Source organism: Choloepus didactylus, chromosome 11, assembly GCF_015220235.1.
Source record: "Choloepus didactylus isolate mChoDid1 chromosome 11, mChoDid1.pri, whole genome shotgun sequence".
NCBI lineage: Eukaryota > Metazoa > Chordata > Mammalia > Pilosa > Megalonychidae > Choloepus > Choloepus didactylus.
In genome coordinates, this window is record NC_051317.1 from 74,925,256 (window position 1) to 74,943,424 (window position 18,169).

Sequence of the window (18,169 nt, forward strand, 5' to 3'; positions counted from 1 at the left end):
CTTTTATTAATATATAGTGTTCTTATTCGTTCTTATAACAGCTTTTGACTTAAAGTTTATTTTTACCAATATTAGGACAGCTACCCCAGCTCTTTCTTGGTTAGTAGTTACCTGGGATATTTTTTCCAGTCTTTCACTTTCAACCTATTTGTGTCTTTGATTCTTAGATGAGTTTCCTGTAAGCAACATTTAGTTGGAGCATGCTTTTTTATCCATTTTGCCAATCTGAATCTTTTGATTAGGGAGTTTGATCCATTAAGATACGGTGTTATTACTGTAAGGTTAGTACTTACTTCAGCCATTTCATCCTTTGGTTTTTATATGTCATATCATTTTTTTTTTTTTTGGTCTATCTTTTCTTTATTTCAACCACCTTTTCTTTTTAGCTGATCTTTTGTGATGGATCTGACTAATCCTTTTCTCATTTCTTTTTCTGTATGTTTTAAAAATAATGTAGTTGCAGAATGTTCAGTAGGCTTAATTGTATAGACCCAGAAATTGATAGCATAATACTGTGTGATGGTGGCACAATATTGTAACTACACTGAACAAAGATGTCCCTGAGTAAAGCTGAAAGAGGTGGGCTAGGAGCATGTATGACACCTGAGGTAAAGACAGAAGATAAAGACTGGGACTGTTACCTGGAGTGGTCAATGACTGTGACTAAATGTACAAATAGAAAATTGTCCTTGCATGTGGGAGAACAAACGAATGTCAACCATGCTGAGTGTTGGAAAGAAGTTGGCAGTGGGGAAAAAATATAATCCAAGCAAACTGTAGTCTGTGGTCAACAGTAACATTGTAATACACTTCCATTAAATATAACAAAGGCAATATACCAAAGCTAAATAAGTATGAGAGGGGGATATAAGGGAGGGATATGGGATTCTTGGTAGTGGTGGTGTTGTCTGACTCTACTATTGTATTGTATGATATTTTATTTTTCTTTTTATTATCTTTTTTATTATTCATTAAAAAACACTTTTTTTTCATAGTAATCAGTATGTTCAAGTGATGACTGTGGTGATAAATGCACAACTGTATATGATACTGTGAACAACTGATTGTATACTGTGGATAATTATATGGTATGTGAACATAGCTCTATAAAATTGTATGGAAAATATAAACAGGGATACAAGTGCTGGAGAAAAAAATGGAGAGAGGGATGTATGTATTTACTGTTGGTTAGGAGGCAGAATGGCATAATCTTTCTGGAGGACAGTGGGGTGGTTCCACACGAAGCTAAGCATGTGGGTGCCATAAGGTCCTGCAACCTCATTAGGGGGCATTTAATTGGAGAAGCTGAGAGCAGGGACCTGAATGGACATTTGCACACTGGTGTTTACAGAGAGAGTATTCATGATTTGCTATGGGTGGAGATGGTCTGAGGGCACATCTACTGAGGAACAGAATGGTGAACTGTGGTGTGTGCATACAATGAAATATTGAGCTACTGCGAGAAGGAGTGAAGCTGTGAGACACACAACGAGGTGAATGGAACCTGTAGACAGTATTTTGAGTGAACTATGCCAGAAACAAAGGCAAACACTATAATGCCTCACCAATATGGACTAACTGCAATGTGTAAACTCAGAATTGAACCTTACAGCACAGCTTATCAGGGAAACACTTATTTTAACGGTCTCTAGATTGTAAGCTCTTAGAGCAGTCACATCTATTCCTGAATCGTAATGACTGTCTCCAGATTCCGAGATGCTGATCCCTTTGTGTATAACCTGATTGATTCCTGGAACTTTGGGTATCTGTGTGACACCTGAAGCTCAGAGCTAGAACTCAATAAATATGAATGTCAGTATTAGCACATATAGCAACTATTAAAAAAGCTGAAAAAGAATCCAGACTTCAACTAGAGATATGAATGAAGCAGATGTAGTTAGGACTAGGGCAAACTGGGCCAAAGGGGAAAGGACAATACTGACTGCATTTTAAAACTTCAAATTCCATGTGAGACCAAAGGAATAGATGTTTAATTGGTACAAGACCTATATTTCTTAAACAATTTAACTTGTACAATTTGTTCAAATACCATAATTGTGTAGACCCTTTAACGGGAAGTGAGACCTGGTAGGTTTGCATAGATTAGTGTGAAATAGTGATACATCCCAAAGTAATTTGGACAGAGAATAAAAATATATACGCAGGGCCTCCCTGAGGAGCTGGGGGGGGGTGGTGGAATGCAGAGGTGTTGGACTTCCTCACCTAGATTGTTGTCCTCACAAACACTGAGGACTGGCAGTTTGCTGTGCTGAGCCTTCTATCACGGGACTTTCCCTTATGAAGCTTGTCACTGCAAAGGAGAGGCTAAACCTGCTTGTAATTGTGCCTAAGAGTCTCCCCCTGGGTACCTCTTTTCGCTCAGATGTGGCCCTGTCTCTCTAGCTAAGCCAACTCAGGGGGTGAACTCACTGCCCTTCCCCCAATGTGGGACCTGACTCCCAGGGGTGTAAATCTCCCTGGCAACGTGGGATATGACTCCAGGGGATGTATCTGGATCCGACATTGTGAGATTGAGAACATCTTCTTGACCAAAGAGGGGATGCAAAATGAAATGAAATAAAGTTTCAGTGGCTGAGAGAGTCCAAAAGGAGTCAAGAGGTCACTCTGGTGAGCATGCTAATGCACTATATAGAGAACCCTTTTTAGGTTTTAAATGCATTGGAATAGCTAGAAGTAAATACCTGAAACTATCAAACTGCAACCCAGTAGTTTTGACTCTTGAAGACGATTGTATAGCAATGTAGCTTACAAGAGGTGACAGTGTGATTGTGAAAGCCCTATGGATCACATTCCCTTTATCCAGTATATGGATGGATGAGTAGAAAAATGGGAACAAAAAATTAAATGAAAAATAAGATGGGGTGTGTTTTGGGTGTTCTTCTTTACTTTTATTTTTATTCTTATTTTCACTTTTCTGGTATAAGGAAAACGTTCAAAAAGTAGATTGGGGTGATGAAGGCACAACCATATGATGGCACAGTGAACAACTGATTGTACACTTTGGATTACTGTAGGTATGTGAATATATCTCAATAAAATTGAATAAAAAATAATAATGTAGTTGCCCTGGAGTTTATTCTGTGCAACCTACATCTATAAACTGCTAATTTGTAAAGATACCAACTTAAGTTTAGCATCTTCATTTTTTTTACAATACTCCAAGCCTGTCTTTTCCTTCAAACACTGCCCCCATCTCTGGAGATCCTTTTGTATGCAGCACAACTTAGTGTCTTGGGTTCTGCCCTGGGTCTCTATACTTGGGTCCCTGTGCATGGATATATGTGGGGTTCTAACTTGCTTCTGCGAGTTGCTCTATAGTCTGTGTCCACAGCAGGAGTGATCCAGGCCATACTGCCTCAGTGATTCTCAAGCTGCAAAGGACTGAGTGACGGGAGGGGTACAGACCGGTGAGTCCGAGACAGAAATTTCCTACTTGCTCTTGTATTCTTTTTCTTCAATTCAGCATTTGTGGAGTCCTTCTCCAGTCTCATCCTCCAAAGTTCTAAGCAAGTGTGATTTGTCCTTTTATCAGCCGATTCTGAGGGAAAACTTTTCCAGGGGTTGTCTTACATCCCCATGCTAATGATGGTCTATCCACGTATGTTTTTTTAACACAACTGCTAAAAAAAAAAGTAGAAAAACCTGCTTGCATTTTGATTGAAAATAAGATAATATCTTCTTGAAGATAATGCCATGTGTTTTTTAAATGCTTATTTTTTCTGGCCCATTAACCCTGCTGACTGCATGTTTCAGTTTGTAGCCTTCTTTTATAGCACTGACACTACTCATAGTCTCCTGATTGCTTCCTGTTCACTGATAATGCAGCATTGGTTACTTTGATAAGTAATATGTGCCCAGGGGCCTTGACTTGGGCTCTAGCTGGTGAGTTTAGGAATGGGGTAGGTTGCAGAGAGTCTCTGGACTAACAGTAAAGGCTCAACCATTCTCTTTTAATTTGCACCCCCCACTCCTCCCCCCCCCCCCCCCCACACACACACATCTCTCCATGGCTAAAGGAGAAGCTGGAGCTCTGGCATCCTGCCCTGGCATCCTTGAAATCTCCCCTAAAAGTGCTACAGTTCTGCCCTGACCTGACTCTTCTTTATTTGGCTAAAGCATTTACTCTTCCATTCCAGGCTCAGCCTCTCCCATTTACACTGTTAATAATTATGCCACTACAATCCTATTTATTTGTTCAGGTTATCCAGGAAAATTAATTGTGCTGGTAGTTTGCAGCATCAAGAAAAAACACAAAGTTTTACATTTCTATTTCCCAAGATGTATGCAAGAAACCACCCATGAAATTCCTGGCTTATCAGGCAATGCATTAGAAGCAAGCTAGGAAAATTATCATCAAATCATGTTAGAAGAAAATTCTTGCTCTCAATCAAAGCTCAGAGGATCACTGAACTCAATTTTCTTTGTAATAAAGACCACATGTTTACTAAAGAAAGTGTCTTCCTGGGGAGAGGTAAATATTAACTGTGCAGACTTGGAATCCAAATTGCCTGGATTAGAATCCAGTGATACTATTTATTTACAGCACAACCTGTACTAATCATTTGACTTCAGTTTCCCCATCTACAAAAAAAAAAGGATACTGATAGTACCTACCTTATAGGGTTATTGTGAAGCTCAACAAGTTCATATAGATACAATCCTTAGACTGTGCCTGGCACATAGTAGGCAGATTCTAAGTGTTAACTATTGTTATCATCACAGATGTTTTCAGCCTTCCCAGGAGCTTGAAAATTTTATGATTTTAGAAACTTACCGCCATACTATGGTGTATCTCTTTTTTTTTCTGTTTTCTGCCCTCTAGTGGTAATTTCAAGATATGACTTCCTTTTTTGAGTTCATGTAAAATTCTTGTCGATTTATAACTCATTTTGTTTCCCTGGTCTTATTAATCCAATTTTTTAATACATTTAATCCCACATATTTATGATTGCAAGCAATTTGTAACAGTTTTTCATCAATTTTGGATAGAATAGTCTGGAGATTGCTTTGCAAAAAGAATTTTCTCTTCAATATTATTTTTCGGTTGATTTCTCTAGGAGAGCTCAGTCCTAAAGCAATTCCTTTCTCTGGAAACAAGAATTTTCTTTTACTTTTCCAGGCCTTACCTATGGGATCCGACCCCATTCACTTTGTCCTGTGAAAGTGACAAAGCATTTTTATCTTAAAGGTAATACTTCTCTACTTCCTGAAAAGTAAGACTTTACCTCCAAAAATAACAACGTTCCAAAGGTGGAATGGGAGAATCCATAAGCTATTGAAAGCTTTAATCAAAGAATGATTAAAAAATAATTACTCAAAGCAATTCATTGCCTAGGGAAATCAGTCACCTTCTTCTCTTTTTTTTAACCACAACCCCCTCCCCAATATACTTGCACTCACCCTAAATTTAGATATAAAGAATATTCCTGACTGTTTTATGGTGAAGAGACAAGTTGTTGTATAGCATAAACAACAACCATTCAAACTCCTCATCATCCCCCCTTCCCTGAGGATCAAAAAGTATAAGCAATAGCCAAGACCTAACTGGCATTCTTAAGAGCAGATTTCTGATGCTTTTACAACAGAGTCCTTTGTATATAGAGTTTTAAATAACACCTTCGACCATAGAGCTTTAGCAAATAGATATATCATAGAGAGGGCTATATTCAACTGTTAGAGATTAATTTAGTAATCTGAAATAGCTTGCATTTTATATTTATATACCACAAGTTGGAGTCAGAAAGGAGAACGGGAGAACAACTATAGTGAGTGGACCATGTATTCAAAATAAGATCTTGAACAACTTCATTTATTCATACATTATTTTGTCCTTGAACAGGATATGACCATAAATATGAAAGAAGGAAAGGACCTCCTGGATTAACAAATCATTTATGTTTGACTGATAACATTTATTTCACGCTCACTAATGTCATCTTTCTGATGTCAGAAAATTTTACATCATTACTTGGTAGACTGTAATCACTACTCTAGAGTAGGAAAGATAATAGCAAAATAAAGGGAAAGTCTCTCTGCTCAATTCAGAAAAGAGATCCTGGAGTCACTCTAAGAATGGACAACACTGACTTTTTGAAAAATATACATAACCTGTGTCTAAGCAGCTATTATTGGGTACTAGTATCAGAAATCAATCTCTTTGTACCAATTCATTTCAACTTTCTCTAAATTCCAAATTTCAGATGCTTGATCAGTGAAAGACAGTATAACTCTTCCAAATTTATGTTACGTATTTGAAATACTTAATTTAATTCCATTGGATGATGAAGTTAGGCAAAGGAAAAATTTAAACAGAGATTTTAGAAGTTTTGTAAGAAAAGAAGGTAGTGGAAGAAAAAAAAAAATAAGGGAGTAAGCCAGTGGGAAAATCTACTCAAAATGATAAAATTAAAAGGAAATATGCAAAATCAACCATTAAAATACTTATTAAGTGCTTATTATAAGGAAGGCACTCTGCTAGGCCTGGAGAAAAAATAATGAAGAAAAAGATCTTGCTTGTAAGAAATGGCAGTATGGTGGATGATCTTTTTAAAATAGCATATAAGTACTGTGATGGGGTAAGAATACGGTTCATCAGAGGAATTGCCTGAAGTATCAGTGGGGCAGGTAGAGAGCTGAGAAGTGAGTTCTCCATACCGAGGGAAAAACATATGCAAATGACAAGAAATAGAGAGAATACACCAGCACAACAGAATGAGTAGGTTCAAGGAGCTGAAAATAATTCTAGAGAGTAATGTGATGGGTGCAGGGATGAGAGTGATGGAAACATCCAAGACACAGAATGAAATTAGGACCAGATTCTAAAACGTCTTCTAGGGTATGAATCTTATCACACAGAGGAAACATAAAGAGATTTTAAATACAGTTCATGGTTTGGAAAATAGGTTGTAATAACCAAGATAGGAGATGGAAAGAAATGGACCTATTAAAGAATTATTTAGGAGACAGAATAAAAGGAATTGGAGATTACTTAGTTGTGGAGTGTAAGGGAGAGAAGCCAAAGACAAAATCCCCTCTTGGGGCATGAATAGTTCAGTGAATATATACTCTGCCCCTGAGATAGGAAACACAGTCCATCTTCACTATTCCCAGATTCCATATTTGTGAATTTCTTTGCTTGCTAACATTTATTTTTAACCAGAAAGCAGTTAAAGTACTCAGGGCACTTTCACGGTCTTTCATGGATATGCACAGAGCAGTGAAAAAGTTGATTAATTCATGTGTTCCCAACTGAGGTCAATAAAGACAATGCTACCTTCTTGCTTCAGTTCTCATACTATAAATACATATTCTTTTTGTGGTGAATTTAGTGGTGTGTTTTCCATTTCTGTGCTTTTTGTGGGTGATTCCACTGTTTAAATGGCTCCCAAGTGTAGTGTTGAAGTGTTGTCTAGAATTCCTAAGTGCTAGAAGGCTGTGATACACCTTATGGAGATTGTACATGAGTTAGATAAGATTGGTTAAGGCATGAGTAATAGAGCTGTTGGACGTGAGTTCAATGTTAATGAACCAACAATATATATTAAATAAGGAGTATTTAAACAGAAACACACTTTTATGTGTTAATTGACAAAATGTTGTGACTAGAGGATCACAGGAAACTAACCCTCTATTTCCCCGTAGAATGATGGTTCAGTATTTCCTAATTCAGTGATGGTGGTGACTTCGTGGAATCTAATTACCAAGAATGAGAATGAACTGTTTGTCGCAAGAGTGAGGTATATATGTTCAGTGAGTAAAGATCTACTCCACCTTAATTTACAGATGAGGAAACTAAGGTCTTTGTTTTAATTGCACAAAAACCTACCACACATGGGGGAGAGTGAGAACAGACATATGGGAACTCTTTATTTTCCATGCAATTTTTCTGAAAACCTAAATCTGCTGTAAAAATAACACCTATTTTTAAAAATTATCTCACTAAGATCCTACTCTATGCAAGGCTTTGGTCAATGAATTTACCTGAGGCCAAGAAGTAAAATAAAAATCAGAATATAGAATACAGTTATTACAACCACATTGCCATGACACAAGGCACAGGTACAAAGGACTGTAGAGAATAGTGGTAAAAGGAAACAACAGGCAAACAAAAGACAAGAAAATTGAAGTCTATGAAGAAAGCAGATAGAGATGTCCAAGCAGTAGAATAATCAAGTAGTTAAAATATATAGATAAGAAGAGGACTATCAACAGAATTTTTCCAGTTTTTCAGGAGCTATGCTAAAAAATATTTAGTAAGACAACCAGTTGGAAATACCAGACCTCAAAACTCTAACCATCAGACACACTTGTGTAGTTTTTTTGTATAATTTTTAAAAATTATTGTACATTCCTCTTTGCATTTTAATAGTTTTTTTCAGTCATTTGCATTTGTAACATATTTCATCTCTTTGATAATTTTGAAATGGGAAAAATCATTACTTTTTCCCACTGAGGTAAAAATGCATGCTATGAAACCTGCAAATTTACACGAGAGATGGGCCATGAAGAACTTCTAAAGTTTTCTGCTGAAGTTCCTGAACAGAACTTCGCTCTGTTCCGGAAACCATACAATTTCAAAAACATTTCCTTTAACCACAAGGGCACATAAGTTGTCAAATAAACAAACGGCATTGTTATTGTTGAAAATCCTCTCAATTTAATGGTGTAAGTATTAAACATGTTATGTTTAAAAGCTAACAGGATTGTTTATTCTTAATGAGACTCTATACTATCAAACATAGGTCTCTTTAATAGTGAACTGATTACATTTGTTTGTTTCTGGTGAAAAAAAGCACTTAAAAACACATTATTTTAGGTATATTTGGAAACCCTTTATCTTTAGCATATTCTAGATATTATTGTAAAATTTGAGTAATGTAGCAAGATGTCACCAATTAATACTTTACTCACATTCTATCCTGCAATGGAAAACTGCCTGAATAGATTTGCTGAATTCTTTTGGCACAATATTTTGCCACTTATTCATCTATAAATATGGTTTGATCTTTTACTATGGGTTGGACATTATTTTAAGTCCTGGACATACAGGGGAAACAAAACCAAAAGGGGTCTGCCTTCATGGAGGCTGTTTTCAGTCCAGTTCCTAAGAGGAAACTGCAAAATGAAAATGCAAAGGAACATGGGAAGCTGTGTAAGTCAAAGGCATAGTACCTTCGAGACCATATGAGGTTAAAAAAGTATACTGTGGTCCATTTTTTTCCCTCAAAAAGTGAGCCTCTGCTTCAAATTTATACAGTCAAAATATGAAAAAAAAAAATCCCACTCAAAATATAACACTTGAAATCAATATGGTATGGATATTAAACCATATAATGCATTCTGATGGTAATGACTATATTTTAAGAATCCCAGTTAGTGACATTTCATCTGTCAAAATCTTAGTTTAAAGGTACACATTAAGCACATACTCCCAAAGTAACTTCTAAGAGAGCTGAATGATGTATAATACACATGCATGCCTTAGGACATTCACGATAAGTAAATATTTATTCCTTGGGCTTTGTGAAGTTTGATGATACATGTCCTAAAATATTTCTTTCTCTCAAATTTAAATGACATATAATATTGTGTTTCACACTTCTGCCTAATTTTCTGGTCATTTTTCTTAGGTGGGATTTTTTTTTTTTTTTTTTCTAAATCTCATTCATGCCTTCCCTAAAGTATAGCTTAATTGTGAGGCTTTTAACCTTTAGATTCTTCATTCATTCTTAAATTTAAGAGTACATTGTACATGAAAAAGACCTTGATAAGAAGCATCCCAATGCACCCCACCATAGCAAGAGCAACTTCAATATGTTGTTATCTTTGGCTTCTCAAGCTAACATTATAAGCATTCAGAGGAAAGAGAAACAGTTAATACAAAAACCAACACTTTGGCAATTATTTATAGCAACCTACTGAGCATCCACTGTAGCTTGGAAAACCAGAAAGGACTACCATCCAAGATCTGGTAATCTGGCTGAAAATTTAATCCATGCAGTATGACATGACAATACATGCAAAAGGAGATCAGAGCAGGAGGCAAGGATGAAGTAAAGATTGTGTTTTCAGGGTTGTACCTAAGAGGTTATTATCAAACCCAAGGTCACCTAGATTTTCTTCTATATTATCTTCTAGAAGTTGTATAGTTTATAGATGGCAAATAAGTATATGAATAGTATATATCATTATGGAATTGAAAATTAGAGCAACAATGAGACACCACTATGCACCTATTTGAATGGTTAGAATCTCAAATGCCAAACCACCAAATGCTGGCAAGGATGAAAAGCAACAAAAACTCTCAGTCATTGCTGGTGGGAATGCAAAATGGCACAGCCACTTTGGAAGACAGATTAGCAGTTGCTTAAAAAGCTAAACAGACTTACCATATGATTCAGCAAATGCATTCCTAGGTATTTGTGCTGGTTTGAATTTATTATGTACCCTACAAAAGCCAAGTTCTTTTAATCCAATCTTATGGAGGTGGACCTATTTTGAGTGGGATCTTTTGATTAGGTTGTTTCCATGGAGATGTGACCCCCAAACATTCAGGGTGGGCCTTGATTAGTTTATGGGAGTCCTTACGAGAGCCAGAGCTGACACAGACCTAGATGCTTAGAGATGCCTAGAGAGAAAATGTCCAGAGACATTTTGGAGTCTGCTGTCGGGAGAGAAGCTAAGAGATGAAATCCAGAGTTTGCCCTGGAGAAGCTAAGAGAGGACCCCCAGAGACTTAGTGAGAAACACCCTGGGAGAAACAAGCAAGGATGCACAGGAGCTGAGAGACAGAAGCTAAGAAAGAAGCCCATAGACATTTTGGAGAAAGCAGTGAAAACCAGAAGCCAACCCAAAGAGATGCTCAGCAGTCTCCAGCCATGTGCCTTCCCATGTGACCAGAGGGACCCCAGTTACCATCAGCCTTTTTTCAGAGAGCATATCATTGTATTGATGCCTTAAGTGGGACATTTTCATGGCCTTAGAACTGTAAGTTTGTGAACTAATAAACCCCCACTGTAAAAGCCAAACCATTTCTGGTCTTTTGCATTCCAGCAGCTTTAGCAAACTGGAACAGTATTCATCTAAAGAAGTTGAAAACATATCCAAACAAAACCTGCACACAAATGTAACTAGCAGTTTTGTTAATAATTATCAAAAATTGGAAGCAACCACGTTACCCTTTTTTGATTGTACAAACTGTGGCACAGCCATACAGTGGAATATTATTCAGTGATAAAAGGAAATGAGCTACTTTTTCACTTTATTATTCTTGTTATTTTTGTGTGTGTGGTAATGAAGGTGTCAGGGATTGATTTTGGTGATGAATGTACAAGTATGTAATGGTACTGTGAACAATCGAATGTACGATTTGTTTTGTATGACTGCATGGTATGTGACTATATCTCAATAAAATGATTATTAAAAAAAAGGAAATGAGCTACAAAAGCACAGAAAAACATGGAGGAACCTTAATGCATATTGCTAAGTGAGAGAAGCCAGTCTGACAAGGCTATATACTGTCTGAGTCCAACAATATGACATTGTGGGAAAGACAAAACTATAGAGACAGTAAAAAGATTAGTGGTTGCCATGGGTTGGAGGATGGAGTGGAGGGAAAGGATGAATAGGTGGGGGACAGGGCATTTTTAAGGCAGTGAAGCCATTCTGTCTGATAGCATAATGCTGGATACATGGCATTATGCATTTGTCAAAATCCATGGAACTTTATATAGAGTGAACTCTAATGTAAGTTTTGATCTTTAGTTACTAATAATGTGTCAATATTTGTTCCTCAATTGTAGCAAAATTTGGTTCCTCAAATTGTAATGCAAGATGTCAATAACAGGAGGAATTTCTGTGCTTGGGGGTGGAGGGGATTGTCTGTACTTTCTGTTCAATTTTCTGTAAACCTAAAACTGCTGTAAAAAATAACATTCATACAAAGGCAAAACAAATGAACAAAAAGCTTAGCTGGGCAACTGGGTCTATTTAAAGGGGAGGAGTGAGCAGATAGGATGAACAAACAGTAATAAAGATAGGAATGAGTATTACATGTTAGGACAGGGAATTTACTTGGAACAGGAACACACCAACCATGAAGAGAATACGCCCACAGAATGGTGTTGGGAAATAAGTTTATACGAGTAGGTGTATGGTAGTCGATTTCTGAGAAGTCTTGAAACTTCAGTAGTTTACAACTCTGTGTAGTGCTTTAAACTTTAAAACTGCTTTAACATATATTATATTATTTGATCTCTTTAACACCTTGTAGGGTAGATATTATCATTACTAGTTTTTACAGTGGAGAATGCCTAGTACCATAAGATGTTGGAGCTATTCTCTGATTCCTAGTTCAGTGTTCTTTGAACTATACCACATTACCTGCTGAAGTGGTGGTAGGGAACCATCATGGGTTCTTGAGCAATGGGTGTTACTATACAAATAGTGTTTTAAAAGATTCAGAACTGGTAACTAGTTTATGGGATACCTTGAATAGTGGAAACCTAGGAATCCAGGAGGGCAGCAGTAGGACTTTAAGCTGATGTAGGCATTAAGCATTATCACAGAATAAAGGCACAAAGGAAAATTGACATAGCTGGAGTCATGTTTAAGGAAGAAATGACAAACTTGTAACTGTGGAATCTATTAAAACGAATGCAGTAAGACACAGTACAGGAATGGAGACAATAGGAGTTAGATCTTTCTTCAAAATTTTTGAGAGATGCCTCACATTTATTTTTAAGTTTCAAACCAACTTAGTTTTAAATATAACCAAAATGTTCAACTTCATTTTAGTCTGGAGTAATACTATGCTATTTCCCACATTTCAGGGGGAAGAAATCCTAACAAGTTTGTTCTCACAGATTTCATCTTATTTTGGAACATTCAACAGATTTAAACAATTGCAAAAAAAAAAAAAAAAAAAAAAAAAAAGGAGGGTTATCTATTACTATGTTCAAAACACTTCTTTTTTTTTCTATGTCTCTGTTTTCTCATGATAATGACCTTCTTTACAACACTGCTAAGTGCATCTCACGAACACAATATTCAGAGATAGAATGCTTTGTTTTGTTTTTTCTTTTCTTTTACTAGAAGCAGAGGAAATTGGAAAATGGGCCCTTAGGTAGAAAGGACTGAGAGATGGCTAATCTGAGAACTTAAAAATCAAAACAAATAAATCATTAAACTACTGCCTATTTTTAAGATACACATTGAAAACAAACTTTGAATTATACTTATTTAACCTCCTGTTTTTCCTTTGTGGTTTGATAGACAACAAGAATGTTTTCTCTTAGGAAAAGCAATTGCAGAAGTAAACAAAATAAGCTTTGTTCTTGCAAACTATTAGAGAAATCCAGTCATTTAAAAGACTCCTTCAGTCAACATCTTTAGAGTAATAATTTCAAAGAAAGACCCATCTTTACAGGTAAAATTTTTATGGGCCACTTATCTGGTTTTTGCTTTTGTTTTTGACACTTAGTCTAGATCTGTTAGAATTTAGAGAAAAATAAAACTCTTGTTCTTTATTCCTTACATAAAAGCTCAGGAAATGAAACACAAAACACAAAATAAATATAAGACACAGTTTCTACACTTCAAGAGCTTAAAACATATTTATAAAGTAAGGGTAAGAAGACTTTAGCTATTGTTGCTTTAGCCAAACATATTAGATATGAAGAACGAATAATAATACTTACCTGACAGGGGAGACATGATGATCACAAAGGTGATTTTTCTAGGGCACGGCTTATCATTGCACGCCGAATGTGCTGACCCCTGCGATTTCCCCAAGTGTGGGAAACTTGACTGTATAATTTGTGGTAGTAGGGGACTGTGTTCATGCTCTCCCTTGGAAAACAAACAAACAAAAAAACAAACAAGGAAAACAACAACAGCAAAATAAGTACAACCCAAGAGTTAAATTAAATTAATATTAGTTAATAGTACAAGTACCGGGATGGCTTAAAGCAGACATAACCAATACTGAGTGGGGTTAAGGAAAGAATGTATGTAACGAAGTTTAAATTAGAGCTGTCCTGAAGGAGGGAACAGACCTGAAATGACAATGGTTAAGGATGAAATAAAGTATTTGTGTGAGAAAAAGCAAGAATATTGGGAAATGTGAGCTCAAGGACACTTGTATGAGTAATAAAGATTCTCAAACTCAGAGAAGGCCAAAAAAAAGAAAAAAAAGAACACCCAAATATCCCCTCCCTGACGTCTGCCCTGATTATTCATTTAAAGGTTGTCCCCATTTTTCTGCTCATCTGTCCATACACTGGATAAAGGGAGTGTGAACCACAAGGTTTCCACAATCGCATGGTCACACCATAAAAGATACAGAGTTATAAAATCATCTTTGAGAATCAAGGACACCGGATTTCAGTTCAACAGTTTCAGGTATTTCCTTCTAGCTATTCTAATACACTAAAAACTAAAAAGGGATATCTATATAATGCATAAGAATAGCCTCTAGAATGACCCCTTGACTCCATTTGATATCTCTCAGCCACTGAAACTTTATTTTGTTTCATTTCTTTTACCCCTTTTGGTCCAGGAGGCTTTCTCAATCCCAGGATGCCAGGTCCAGTCTCATCCCCAGGAGTCATCTCCCATTTTTCCAGGTAGATTTACACCCCTGGGAGTCATGTCCCACATAGCAGGGAGGGCAGGGAGTCCACCCTCTGAGCTGGCTTAAAGAGAGGGGCCACATTTGAACAACAAAAGAGGTTCTTTGGGGGTGACTCTTAGGCACAATTATAAGTAGGCCTAGCCTCTCCTTTGCAGTAACAAGCTTCATAAGGGCAAGCCCCAAGATCGAGGTCTTGGCCTTCTAAATTGGTAGTCCTCAAGGTTGTGAGAATATCAGGAATTCCCCAGGAGGGGAAGTTTCATATTTCCACATTTTTCCCCAGTCCCTCAAGGGGGATTTGTAAATCCTTTTTTATTCTCTGCTCAAATTACTAAAGGATGTATTGGGGCTTCACACTAACCTATACAAACAAACCAACTCTCACTCCCTATTCAAGTTTCCATGTAATTATGGTATTTGAATAAACTGACCACACAAGTTAAATTATATAGTATGCTACAGAAAATATAGATTTTGCACCAAATAAACATCTCATCCTTTGGTCTCATACAGAAGCTGAAGTTTTAAAACACAGTCTAGGAGACTGCGGAAGATGGCGGCTAGGTGAGACACAGCAAAAATCACCTCCATGGAAAACACTAGATAAAAAACCAGAAAGTGACCCAGAACACCACTTCCAGAGTAGCACCAGCTGGACAAGGTTTGCTAAAGCCACAGGGAACATGCGTTTGGTGAAACCAGGAGTCTGCATTCTGAAATGAGTGAGTGAGTCGGCTGAGTCCCTTGGCCATGCTGCAGTGTGGGGGGATGGTGGGTTGGCATTTAGAAAAAAAAAAGAAGCCCAGGAACAGCTGCAGATAAGATGGGAGCAGTCTGGACTAACACCTCAGTATCTGGGGTGGAGGATACCCCTTCCCACACCCACTGCTGATTGTCTTGGGTCCAGGGGAGAAAAGGGGAGCCAAAAGGAGAGGAAAAAAAAAAACAAAAAACGCACGACTTGCAGCCGTCTCCCCAGTGGGCAGGGCTAGTAGCCTGGGGCCGAACACACAGCACAGAGCCCAGCCAAGAAACCCAGCCTGACAGGGAGTCTTTCCCACAGCACCGCTCACAAGACACAATATTGGCCATGGACAGTGGCCTTGAATACACCCACAGCTGATTGTCCCGGAGCTGGGAGGGCGGAGCTGTGCAGAAAGGGGGAAGTTAATGTGTCCCATTCAACCATCTTTGAAGAGGGCTGGGAACGCCCCTACACAGCCCGGCAGCCCAGGGCTTCCCTGGAGGCCGGCGCTCACTTGTGATGTAGCACAGCCCTCCCCCCCCCCCAGCACAGGTCCTGGAAAAGCACAACAGAGAAGGGGGAACCGCTCGGAAATCCCAGGGAACCCACGCCAATACCAAGGACTTTTGTGTCAACGGCAAAGAAAAGCCTTAAATCTCCGGGAACACCTGGGAAGATTGATTATTAAACCTGCCCTTCCTCCCTAACCACTCAGTCACACGCCCCTCATTGAAGGCAGACAGCACCGACAACACACCCAAATTAAGTGCACCAATTGGTCCCCACAAGAATCAGATCCCCACACACCACAAAGTTGGGGAGAACTGACTTGAGGGGAATAAGTGACTCATGGACACCATCTGCTGGTTAGTTAGAGAACGTGTATGTCACCAAGCTGCAATTCTAACAAATTACAGATCAAGTAAAGCAAATGCCAAGAGGCCAAACACAACAGAAAATCTTAAAGCATATGATAAAACCAGATGACATGGAGAACCCGAACCCAAACACTCAAATCAAAAGATCAGAAGACACACAGTACTTGGCCCAATTAATCAAAGAACTACAGACAGGCAATGACAGGATGGCACAGGATATAAAGAACTTGAAGGAGAGCATGGCACAGAATATAAAAGACATAAAGAAGACCCTAGAAGAGCATAAAGAAGATATTGCAAGAGTAAATAAAAAAATAGAAGATCTTATGGAAATTAAAGAAACTGTAGGCCAAATTAAAAAGACTCTGGATACTCATAATACAAGATTAGAGGAGGTTGAACAACAACTCAACCTCCTCGAGGAGCACAGAACAGAAAATGAAAGAACAAAAGAAAGAATGGGGAAAAAAATTGAAAAAATCAAAATGGATTTCAGGGATATGATAGATAAAATAAAACATCCAAATTTAAGACTTATTGGTGTTCCAGAAGGGGAAGAGAAGGGTAAAGGTCTAGAAAGAGTATTCAAAGAAATTGTTGGGGAAAACTTCCCCAACATTCTACACAATATAAATACACAAAGCATAAATGCCCAGCAAACTCTAAATAGAATAAATCCAAATAAACCCACTCTAGGACATATTCTGATCAGACTGTCAAATACTGAAGACAAGGAGCAAGTTCTGAAAGCAGCAAGAGAAAAGCAATTCACCACATACAACGGAAACGACGTAAGACTAAGTAGTGACTACTCAGCGGCCACCATGGAGGCGAGAAGGCAGTAGCATGACATATATAAATTCTGAGAGAGAAAAATTTCCAACCAAGAATACTTTATCCAGCAAAACTCTCCTTCAAATTTGAGGGAGAGCTTAAATTTTTCACAAACAAATGCTGAGAGAGTTTGCTAATAAAAGACCTGCCCTACTTCAGATACTAAAGGGTGCCCTACAGACAGAGAAACAAAGAAATGAGAGAGAGATATAGAGAATTTCAACAGACATATGTAGAATATTACATCCCAGGTCACTGGGATACGCGTTCCTCACTAGTGATCACGGATCTTTATCCAGAATGGACTGTATGCGGGGACATAAAAACAAGCCTCAATAAAATAAAAAATAAAAAAATGAATTTGTTCAAAGCACATTCTCTGACCACAATGGAATACAAATAGAGTCAATAACCATCAGAGACTTGGAGAATTCACAAACACCTGAAGGATAAAAATGAGGGGGAGATGAAAACATTCCCGGACAATCAAAAGCTGAGGGACTTCATCACCAGTAGATCAGTCCTAAGCAGGCTGAAAGGAAGGGACACTAAACAATTGACTGAAACCACATGAAGAAATAAAGATTTCCAATAAAGATGACATGGTAAATATAAATACCAATACTACTGTCTGGTTGATTTGTAACTCCACTATTTACTTCCTACAGGATCTAAAATACATAAACTGTAATGATAAATCGGTGGTTTTGGACTCAATGTAAAATATGTAATTTTTGACAAGAACTACATAAAGGTAGGGGAATGGAGGAGTATAGGAACACAGTTTACATGTCCTATTGAACTTAAGTTGGTATCAAAGAAAAACAAGATTGTTATAGATTTAAGATGTTAAATTTAAGCCCCATGGTAAACACAAGGAAAGTATCAGAGAATATGACCAAAGAGATGAAAAGTAGAGTAGGGGTTCCAAGAAGTGGGGGAAGGGGCAATGGGGAGTTAAGAAATGAGAGTAGGGTTTTTGTTTGGGGTGAAGGGAAACTTCTAGAAATGGATGGTCGGAAGGTGATAGCATTGCAACATTCTAAATGTGATTAATCC

The 18,169-nt window shown here is 37.7% G+C and overlaps 1 non-coding gene across 1 annotated transcript; it reads left to right on the forward strand.

The window, feature by feature from the left end:
- The first annotated feature begins 13,710 nt into the window (after positions 1-13,710).
- On the forward strand, positions 13,711-13,873 carry LOC119506599. The gene has a single exon (XR_005211013.1). It is a non-coding gene; the product is annotated as a U1 spliceosomal RNA (small nuclear RNA).
- Positions 13,874-18,169: the final 4,296 nt, after the last annotated feature.